Genomic DNA, 12,014 nt, shown 5'->3' with positions numbered 1-12,014 from the left:
TCCTAGATCGAGGAAGAGAACAAGCAGCAGCCGCAGTACACCTAATTACATCAATCCCTTTCAGACTAGATTCTTTTGACTCGTTAGGAGGAGCCACCTACTTCCCTATTCTCTCCATACCCCGCCTACTATTGCTACTCACCTACTTACAGCCATCAGGGTCAGATATTTCGCTGGCTAGGAGATCAGTCACTCGCCTTCAGTCACTGGCTAGGATGTGGCTGGCTAGACCAATCACTGGCTAGGCTGGCTAGTTCATATCGCAGGAATAATCTCGACAATGACGGGTTCCTCCTCGCTACCTTATCAGCCGCAGGCAGGAAGGAATAAGGAAATATGAGTTCCGGAAACACATTACAATACGGATTAGAACGGATTAGATATAAGATTAGATATAAGTAATACCTATGGCAGGAAGGGCTGATGCATTCGATAAGTACTGCCTAGGAAATCTTATAAGTGCGATATCTGTCTGGTCTTGCACCGCCTATTTCAAAGCGCAGCTACCTCGCTCACCTAATTGTGGCTGGCTAGTCAATAGAGCGGCTCTACAACTCGCCCCTCGATCTCCCTCTGGAGCTAAAGGGTCGAGTCTATTATATGCTATTAGCAACAACAAAGTCCTATCGTAAAGAAAGAGAGCCAGTCGTACGTACTATCAGTCAATATATACGTATTAACAACACCACTCACCGAGAATAGTCATTGTGGGTCCGAGACAATAGGCGTAATCGTGGCCCTCCAAATAGCTGGTGTTTTATCATCCATGCTACAACGCCGCGTCGAATAGCTTCGAAAAGAACCGCCTTTCTTATTTGTTTTAAGTAGTATCATCAAAAAGAAAAGACTAGGGACATAAAGCAAAGCATTGGATCTTCAGTTCCTCCAATGATTCATAATCATTTTCGTTGGGTCTATCAGATATATTCTCATTAATACAGATTCAAGTAATATGATATGAGAAAGATTGATGCAGATGAGACCTATATCTATCAAGAGTGAAGTGGTTAATACGTCCGTATCTCCATAAACCCTACTCTTGGCGGTCGAGCAAGTCATCGATGGCAGCGATGGAAACCCTTAATGGTCGAGTGAGAAATCCCTCTCCTTAGTAGTCGAGCTGATGGCGGCCTTTTAGTTCTTCAAGTTCCTCTCTTTTGGTGCCCCTCCACCAAAAGAGAGTTTCTCGTCTCCTCCCATGTTACCTCACCCTGCCGGTCCTCACCATCTAAATAGTGAGTGACCCCTATGAAGAAGTAGGCCCTCTCCTTTCACATTCAAGCCCCTGCCAGTCCTTATGGTCGAGCGAGAAATCGATGGTGGCCTTATCAGTCAAGCCCCTACCAGTCCTACTGTTGAGTGAATGCTCTCTCCCTCAACTCCCTGATGTCGGCTGGAATGGCGGGAGAGGGGAGATGAAGGAATAGCTTGCTTCCTTACCGCCTACAGTCGCCCTCCATTATATACCTATAGTATAGTATAATAGGAGCAGGCAGGGAACCTTAGTCATCAGAGCTTCGCATCCATCCTGCACCCTGAACCACTTACTTTACTTGCTGGCTTAAGTTGTAATAGTCATTTTCATCAGTCAAGAGGTAGGGTAGGTTTGCTTGCTTGTAGGTGAGGCAGGGTAATCGTACGTGGTAGGGAGGATGCCCACCTTTTAGGAGGTTTACGAGCCTGAAACTAAAAGGGGAGCAGCACCCCTGTGAAACTAAAAGATTATAAGCCCAACAACTAGCGTACGAGGTATGACGAGCCCGTGTATTAGCATAGGTCAGTAAGGCTACTTCCTTATTTATCTAAGCAAGCATGTGTTTAGGAGCTAAAGGTTTGGACTAATACTGGTACAGGGAGCTATTATGCAGCCGGCACGAAAATGTACAGGTTGAGGTAATCCCGCCCGGCAACAAACTACTCGTACAGGGATTGGCCACCTGTTATCGGGAAATCTAGTGTCCACTCGGAGCTGCTAGTCCCACTAAGACTGGTAGCTATCTTAGAAACAAACAAACTAAAACTACTTTCATTTTCGTTTATGAGAAGTAGATAAGAGTGGAATGAAGGACACCAACCTCAGTCTTGCGCTTGGTTCCTTGCTCGGTTCCTCTCCCTTCTGACAGATCCTTGCCACTTCTCCTTCATCTACCTAGCTTCAAAGAGCACCTGTGGAATCAAAGCAGCATAATTGTAGGAATTTACAGGGTAAGTTCCACAGAAGAATACCAAAAGGACACCGCTCACAACCAGATCTCAAATCAATACACCAGTATTTTTGACGTGGTTAAAACCCTCAGAGTGCAAGGAGGGAAACAGTCCACGGCCTGTCCCAACGTGGGTACAGACAATTTATTAATCAAAGAATGAAAATTTACATAAGCTTCTCTCATGCACGGATTACCCGAACAATGACCCTCCATGCGCTTTAAATAGAACTCATGGACCAATCGGGTGTCAAGCCACGGATCAAGTGTCGGTAATACCGAGGTGAGAGTGAATCGTCGGATCACTACATATCGTGACCGTCGGATTGTAAGTTACAAAATGTACAACGGTAAAGAAACACACTTTACCTAACTCTAACCTAACTCTATACTAGACCAAGTTGAACTTAACTATATCCTATGTGTCGGAATATCCTAACATCCCCCCTTAAGAACAACTTGGGATAGGATTGAAGGATTTACAAATATGACACAATAGGAGAAGGAAGGAGGCACTAGAGCCTATCCCCCCTTAGTGACAACTTCCTGAACTCCAAGCATATATCGAAGTTTAGTGAACTTCGCCTCTGTGAGAGCCTTTGTGAAGATGTCTGCAACCTGATCATCCGTTGGACAATATTGCACTTCAAGAACATGGTCAAGAATGAGCTTTCTGATGAAGTGCATGTGTAGTTCAATGTGTTTGCTGCGCTGATGCTGGACTGGATCTTTGCATAGCTGAATGGCACTTTGATTATCACACCAAAGTGTGGTTGGATGCTGCTGCTCAAAGCCAAACTCTGATAGGATCTGACGAAGCCACAAGGCTTCCTTACTAGCTTCCACGGCACCACGATACTCTGCTTCTGCTGACGAAAGAGAAATGGCAGCCTGTTTCTTACAAGCCCATGTAATAGGTCCTGAACCAAGAGTGAAGACATAACCGGCAGTAGACTTCCGATCATCAAGGTCACCAGCCCAATCAGAATCAGTGAAACCAACTAACAGAGGAGCTGCTTTGGCACTGTAATGAATCCCAAACTGTATTGTACCTCGAACATAACGAAGTATTCTTTTAGCTGCTTTCCAATGGCTTTCACGGGGGTTTTGCATAAAACGAGCAACAAGGCCAACAACAAAGGAAAGATCAGGACGAGTATGGGTTAAATACAAGAGTTTTCCGACAAGTTGACGGTATAAGGTAGCATCAACTTCAGGAGAAGTACAAGAGACTGAAAGTTTGACTCCAGACTGAAAGGGAGAAGGGGCTGGCTTACAGTCTTCCATGTGAAAATGACGAAGAATATCACAAGCATACTTGGACTGGGAAAGGAAAATACCCTCTTGGGATTGCAAGACTTGAAGACCGAGAAAATAGTGTAAGTGTCCTAAGTCTGTCATTTCAAATTTCTTTTTAAGGCTGGACTTCACATGGTTTATAAGGTTGGGATCACTACCAGTAAGAATAAGATCATCAACATAAAGAACAAGGATGATGAGAGAGTTGCCCACTTTCTTGGTGTAGACAGTATTGTCAGAATGACACCTAGAAAAGCCAGATTCTAAAAGAAAGCTATCCATTTTGGCATACCAAGCTCGAGGAGCTTGCTTGAGGCCATAAAGGGATTTCTTAAGGCGACAAACGAGGCTGGAGTCTGTTTGTATGAAGCCAATGGGTTGTTCCATATAGATTTCTTCCTGCAAGTCCCCATGCAAGAAGGCAGATTTAACATCCATTTGATGTACTTCCCATTTTAAAGAGGCAGCAAGGGAAAGAACAAGGCGGATAGAGTTCATTTTGGCAACTGGAGAGAAGGTTTCAGTGTAGTCAATGCCTTCAACCTGTGAAAAACCCTTAGCAACTAGACGAGCTTTATGTTTGTTAACTTTCCCATCTGGTCCATACTTGGTTCTGTAAACCCATTTGCATCTAACAAGTTTGCGTCCCTTTGGTAGAGGAACAAGATCCCATGTATCATTTGTCATCAATGAATGATATTCTTCATTCATAGCTGTTTCCCAATGTGGATGGCCTGAAGCTTCTGCAAAAGTGTCAGGATCATGATTCACTGGAGCTTGAGCCAGTAAAGAAGAGGCTCTTTCAAACTGAGAACGTGTACGTCGCTGATCTGTAGGATCACCGGCAAGATCACCTGCTGCATCCCGAGTAGCACGGACCCATCTTGGAAGTTGAGGATCCTGAGAAGGTGGGGAAGGATTATCATCCTCGCTTTCATCATCAGAAGAAGAAATGTTCTCAAAGATAGAAGAGATGGGAAGAGGTGGCACATCCGCCGGACTAGGCTCGCAGGCCGATTTATTTTCATCAAATTTTACATCTCTTCTAATGATAACATTTTTGGACTTAAATGGAATAAGTCTATAGCCTTTTACATCTTCAGAATATCCAACAAAAGTACATTTCTCACTCTTAGGTTCTAAGGCTTTATGCTTTTCATCTGGAATATGGGCCCATGCTTCACTTCCAAACACACGAAAGTGACTTACATCTGGTTTAATGGAACTCCAAGCTTCTTCTGGAGTGATATTCTCTAGAACCTTAGTAGGAGTGCGATTGATTATATAATTTGCACAATTAATTGCTTCGGCCCAAAAACTAAGACTGAGTCCTTTAGATTGCAGCATACAATTAGCCATTTCCTTTAAAGTGCGATTTTTCCTTTCAGCTACACCATTTTGTTGTGGAGTGTATGGAACAGTATGTTGCATTTGAATGCCATTTTCGGTGCAAAAGGTGATGAATGCATTTTTAACATATTCTCCACCATTATCAGTTCTTAGCTTAAGAATTTGATGTCCAGATTGTTTTTCAACGAATGCTTTGAAGGCCAAAAAGGTGGTAAATACTTCGCTCTTGAGTTTTAAGAAGTATACCCAAGTGCGTCTAGAGAAATCATCAATGAAAGTTAAGAAGTACTTGCAGCCAGAGAATGAAGCAACAGGAAGAGGACCACATAAATCACTGTGCACAAGCTGTAAAGGGGCTGAGGCGTGCCAAGAGGCACGTTTGTCAAAACTGTCCCGATGATGTTTTCCGAGTACACATCCGGAACAAACACCATCTTTGCAAGATACCATAGGAAGACCTGTCACCATGTTTTCTTTACAGAGATGCTGAAGGGAGCGATAGTTTAAGTGACCATACCGCTCATGCCAAAGTTTGCTCACTTCATCATTATGAGCAACAAATACTGAGGGAAGATGGGATGACCCAAAGTTGTGAAACTTATACAACCTTTTGGAATCATCAGCAAGACCAGTAGCTAGAATCTGTTTAGGATCTTTTAGATCCTTGATTACAACATCATGAGGTGAAAATTCAACGATTTTACCTTCACCTGAATGAGTTATCTGATAGACAGATAGAAGGTTGCAGGATAAGTTTGGAACACATAATACATCATTGAACTGACCATTGTCTAGATGAACAGTTCCAGTCCCTACAACATTAAGAGATCTATCATCACCAACATATATATTTTTGGTGTTACAATCATTTAAAGAAGAAAACATGGCTTGGTTTTTGGCCATGTGACAAGAGGCTCCAGAATCAATGAGCCACTCATGAGAATGAGAAGAAGAAGAAGATACATTTAATGCATAACTAGACTGAGATGATTGACGATGACATGCAGAAAATGCCGTTCCGGAAGTTGAAGTTGAAGTAGGCTCCAGATGGATGTTATGTTTCTTCATTGCGGCTTCCAAGGCTTCCATCTTCTTAAAGCATTTAGATTCTAAGTGGCCATCTCGATTACAAAAGTTACAATGTCTTTCAGTCTTCTTCCATTTGTTTTTATTGGGCTTATCATATTGCTGAAATGATCTTTCATCTTGAGGCTGAGTTGGTTTAGGACCATTCCTTTGAGGATAAGACTTCTTAGGATTCTTTGAATTTGGATACTGCTGGGCGGCTAACGCTTTTGTGGAAGAGTTTCCAAGATTAAGAAGACCAAGGTGTAAGAGTTTTTCTTGTTCTCTTATTAAGGAATCACAAAAGGAGTCAAAGGAAGGGGGCTTGTAGTCTTTGCCTTGACAAATGAAAGCTTCCCTGGTAGAATGGAAAGTGGAAACAAATACAGAGTAGGCTGGCCCTAACTTAGTGAGGATGGAATAAATAAGGTTACCATCATCTTTCTTAACTTTAACACCTTCCAAGAGATATCTAAGGTTCTTGAATTTTGACAAGAAATCTTCAATGCAAGAAAAATTATTAGGATCCAAAGTAAGCAGCTCATTTTCAAGTTGATGGGATCTAATTTCATTTTTAATCCCAAAAACTTTAGCAAGTTTTTCTAATGCTTCATGAGGAGTTTCAATTTCTGCAATGTGGAATCTAAGATCAGGAGAAACAGACATTCCTATCAAGCCACGTGCTTGATCTTGTCGATTTTCCCATTTTTCGGCCTTGTCTTCATCTTTGGGTTTCTTCTCTTGGTCTGTGGCTATTCTGAAGAGACCTTTACTTCTAAGTAAATCTCCCGTGTAGGCGACCCATTGGAAGTAGTTAGTGCTGTCAAGAATGACTTGGCATGGACTTTCCATTTTTGAAAAACAACTGAAGCTGAAGATGCTGAAAGTGAGTGGTCCAATGGATAGATCTCGAAAAAATAGGCGGTTTTAAAAAAAACGGCTCTGAAAAAGGCTTCCGGATGAAGAAGTTATGGCTTTTTGAAAAAAAATTGTTGACGTTGCCGGCAAAGTGCGCGAATGTGCGGGAATGAAAAAATCCGCCCCCACAAAATGGAGACTTGAACCCAAGACCTCTACTCTCTTAAAAGGTCTTTGAACCAATTGATCTATACAAAAGATTTGAGAGAGAGAGAGAGAGAGAGAGAGAGAGAGAGAGAGAGAGAGAGGGGGGGGCCTCGATTTGCGTGCTTGCCTTGGGAAGACTCTTTTCCCCTACAAAACACAAAACACAAAACCCAACACGAATATCCAAAGAAAAACGAACCTTACGGCTCGAAGTTAGCTTTAGCCAAAAAACTAGAAATTTTAAAAAAAAAATCTCAAAGTTAGCTTTTAGCCGAAAAACTAAATATTTTCCTCAATGTTTCTGATTTTCCGAGATCACACTAAGGTGCAGGGAAAAGAGCATACGCATGAGAAAAATCCTTTCTTTCTGTTTCTGATTTGCCCAGATCGCACAGAGTCGCAGGGCAAAGAGCATACGCAGAAATGAAAGGTATAGATCCGGGAAAAAAAAAAAAGGCTAAATAAACCGAAACCGAAATAAGCAGAGAGAAAATGACAGTAAACTGCAAAAAAAAACACTGTATACCTCCCGATCTGAAAAATGACGCAGCTAGGGCTACCGGAAACCTTTTCGCGTGAAACGAAAGGGGTTCCTCACTGAAACAGATGCTCCGAATGCAACAGAGCAGTCCTCTCGGCCCGAAAGCAGTCAGAAACAGCAGATCTAGGAAACGACAGCCGCATGCAGTTCTACCGGCTTCAGATTTGGATCACCAACGGACGCGGCCCTCAAATAGCTCTGATACCATGTAGGAATTTACAGGGTAAGTTCCACAGAAGAATACCAAAAGGACACCGCTCACAACCAGATCTCAAATCAATACACCAGTATTTTTGACGTGGTTAAAACCCTCAGAGTGCAAGGAGGGAAACAGTCCACGGCCTGTCCCAACGTGGGTACAGACAATTTATTAATCAAAGAATGAAAATTTACATAAGCTTCACTCATGCACGGATTACCCGAACAATGACCCTCCATGCGCTTTAAATAGAACTCATGGACCAATCGGGTGTCAAGCCACGGATCAAGTGTCGGTAATACCGAGGTGAGAGTGAACCGTCGGATCACTACATATCGTGACCGTCGGATTGTAAGTTACAAAATGTACAACGGTAAAGAAACACACTTTACCTAACTCTAACCTAACTCTATACTAGACCAAGTTGAACTTAACTATATCCTATGTGTCGGAATATCCTAACAATAATACTATTGAAGAACAGAGATCTACAATCATAAACAATATAGGACTAGATATATATTGACCACACAAATGCATATATCATCAAACATACAAGAATGTGGAGGAAAACTTGAATAGCTTTAATAATAATCAAGAATAGCAAAGAGGATTACAACCATTTGTTCTGACCCAGCGTCATCCCCTAGCATGAAATCCCTTCTTTCACCTCATGAAAAGCTTAGATCACCCAACACTATGATATTCCAACAAGAAACCAACAACACTTCCTTACAAGATACAAAATTCTAGCCTCTGGATCTCTGGGATGAGCGATCCATATATAGATGATTGCAGGGGGGTGAGTTAGCTTCTAGGATTATGATTAGTCTCCTCTCTCTTATAGTTCTTGATTCCACTTGGATATTGATGATCTCTTACTCATTCCTGGGCGAATTCAGAGAGGCAAGTGTCATAGGAGAAGTTTTTGGAACATTCCATGATCATCCACCTTGCAAACTGTCTCTGCCATTTGTCCACTCTCGCCCGTCGCACCCCATATAAGGGCTTTTCAGTATGCATCGCACCTCTCATGTGCATTAGGTGGGATGCATCACACTTTGACCATGGAGCACGTGAGATGGTCTAGTTTTGACCAGTTCTGAGCAGTTTTTCATAGAGAACTTCTGGGAGATGATGTAATCAGCTGACCTTGTTCTTTTAGGGTATGGAACAAGACTTTTAGGGACTAAGGAGACCTTGGTTTATGGACATGTTTGATTGGGGTTTTAGTGAACAAAAATGTCTACTATAGTTGCCCCCTAAAGCATGAGGTCGTTAATATTTTGATGTCGGGTGAAATTCTTTATCATGAGGATCCGAAGTTTTTCGAGCTGGAAGGCGACCTGTAATAAGATACAATATAATACATTATCTTCATAATATTTTTCATGATCTAGCTGAGTCAGGCATTCCCATGCTCAGCTTTATAAATTCATTTTCATGTACATAGGACAGAAAACCATCTGTGCAGGAGACCGATGATTCTGATAGAGCCATCATCCTTTGATTCGGATGATCATCTGTGCAGCAACAATGTACATTTGATGTCTTCATTTTCCTGAATATATTGTAGCCTGGATGGATGAAACTAGATCCAGGGTCTTCAAACTCATTCAATCTTCACTCGGAGTACAAGTTGATCCATGTGAAAGATGTTCTGGAGTCAAATATGGAAAGACATCGCCTAATTACCAGCTAATGATGTAAGCTGTTAATAGGTGCGAGAGGAATCACGATAATGATGATGATCTGAAGGTACTATAGTACAATTTGCATGGTGTGAATAAGGGACTTGGCATCGAACACCATGCAAAATCTTTTGGTCGAAGGCCATTGATGTAATCCTATCGCCAGAAGTGAGAAACTTGCCATTGAGGCATGCAAGCTTCAAAGTACTGAAAGGGTTGTTCCTAATTCAACTTCTTGGATAATGAGCTAATGTCGACAAGAAGCAACTCGCCGTAGGAGGGCCTTAATGAATCCCACATCTACGACATAGAATGGAGTAAATGATTCTGGAGGTGAAAACGATCTGATGATACAGGGTTTAGGGTGGTGGTCATGAAAGAATGGAGCGTGAATGTATTGCAGCGGATGAGACATAGGTGAATTCTCTGAGCGACTTCTCTTGAACATACCCGCGACACTGACATGATGGATTCATAGCGTAAACCCTAAATGTGGATGGTGTGATGGACCAATGGTGATATGACCAGTGAATGGAACAACCCAACCCGACTCAAATGCAGAGTGAAAGTGTCATGTTCAAGAGCGACTTCCTACCAATAAAGTTTCTCCAAGTTTTCTTCCCAATTTTTCCCCAGTCATTGCTGACTAGTACCTCTTTATTTTTGTTAAGCTTGAGGAGGATAACATATGCTTTTTCTATAATTTTCCCTTCGGGAAAACCCGTTGCTATATTTTAATGAGCCTAGCGATAGTGAAACTCGTTCTTGTCTGTATGGACAAGTTTGTCGCTATTCGGTTTTAATGAGTTTAACGACAAAGATAACTTGGTCCTTTCAATTTTAGAGAGTCTGAAAGGGACGTAAAGGAAACTCCAATAATCCTTTTTCGTCATGTAATCCCTTAAGTTCAAAAAAGTATAAAATAATATGAAAGGGATAATTTTTTGGTAATTTGAACGAGCCGAACAAGACAAGTGCTCAATCATTTTGTGTAATAATCCCTCAGGTCCAAAAAGATTAAAATCTAGAGGTATAGCACTTCCGGTCACTTTACCGAGTTGGAGAGGCCAATTGCTCGGCAATCTTTTCATGTTTTACAAGTCAGGTGAAAAGAGCTTAAAGGAGACTTGTTTTTGAGGAACGAGTGATAATTTCGGTTAGCAGCTAATTCCAGGTAAGGTTTGGAATTTTCCAGTCACGGTAGTGTCACAAGGATGGCTATCAGGATCACTCTTTGCAACTATTCCTCAAAAGGGGTAAACAATCAAATGGAGGTGAATGATCGGATAAAACAGAGTGGAGGTGATGATGAGAACACGAGCAGGGCTCAAAAGCTAATGATAATGCATTCATAATGGTTATTTACCAGAAATTGGTTCATTTTTAAATGAGCTTAAACTTTGGGGGAACGTTTGCTCATTTCTTATGTTTAATTTTTAACGAGCTTGAACTCCACATAAAAACTACTCGTACCAGTCTTATAATAAGGATATCTCATCCAAGATGCCATTTTTTATGGAGCTTGCACCTTTCAAAGCTTTGCCCCAGATCCTTTCTTTATGTAAGTTAGGAACAACCAATCCTACGAGTTTAAAGGGTTTGAGAATCTACAAACTAAGAAAACAAATGGTCACTCTTCACTTGTATGCAAAAAGGTTTGCATGCCCCCAGGTATAGTGAAAAATTTCCAGGTTACCATATAGAAGCTCCTGCTTTCGCAAGATAATTTCCATCGACACCGCAGATAGAAACACTACCTGGCTTAGTCCATCTAGACCATGGTGGTTCTAAATCCCAACCTCCTAACCTTGACGAAGGAATCTTATTCTAGTCTAATCCCATTTTCCTAAATGGATGGGTGTGTCGGACTAGTCATATATCCTTCACGGAAACCTACCCTATACCCAAGGTTTTCCTACCGAAACAGACCAGGGTGCATGCCCCCTAGGATTCAGTCATGTCCTCCTGAATCACTCGCGCTCATCAGGTGGACAGACTGGAGATTGATGAGACATTCCTTGCATGAAAAGACCGTTTAGGGATGGTATTTGACTATTAGCTATGTGTGAGCTGGGAAACGAAGCTGGTATACATGCTTGACCACTCTGCCTTCATGCGGAAAACACATTACTCTAAAGAGGGAGGAGACAATGGCTCCCATGCTATAAATATAGTCGCTTCCAAGGAGTAGATTATAATATAGAGGTCCTCGTACTACCATTACGTTCATGTAAACAGTTTTCCTTCTCAACGTTATGGGGACATTGGGAAGGATCCCTAACGGTCGACTGGTTCCTTTGTCGAAGCCTGTCAGATTTCTCATCTCAGGTAGAAGCGATGGCGAACCAAGTGCTTCCCAAGCAATTGAGGAAAGGATACTCACAGAAGCCCCTTCATCTATGATAGTACCGACAATGATCATTTTGTAATCTTGTACAATGATTCAGAATGGTACATTGGCTGGTACCCAGGGTCTGCCTGGTAGATTCGAATCGAAAGAAATGACTAGGTTGCTTGGAGGTGGGACCGAATAGACGGCCGGATATGACTCTGACAAACTTCCTTCCTACAGTAAAGGAACGGGTAGACTTCCCCCATGT

This window comes from Pinus tabuliformis, chromosome 2_2 (genome assembly GCF_031772625.1).
Source record: "Pinus tabuliformis cultivar Carrire ecotype Pingquan chromosome 2_2, CPIR1, whole genome shotgun sequence".
NCBI classification, from domain to species: domain Eukaryota; kingdom Viridiplantae; phylum Streptophyta; class Pinopsida; order Pinales; family Pinaceae; genus Pinus; species Pinus tabuliformis.
This window is presented reverse-complemented; position numbering follows the sequence as displayed.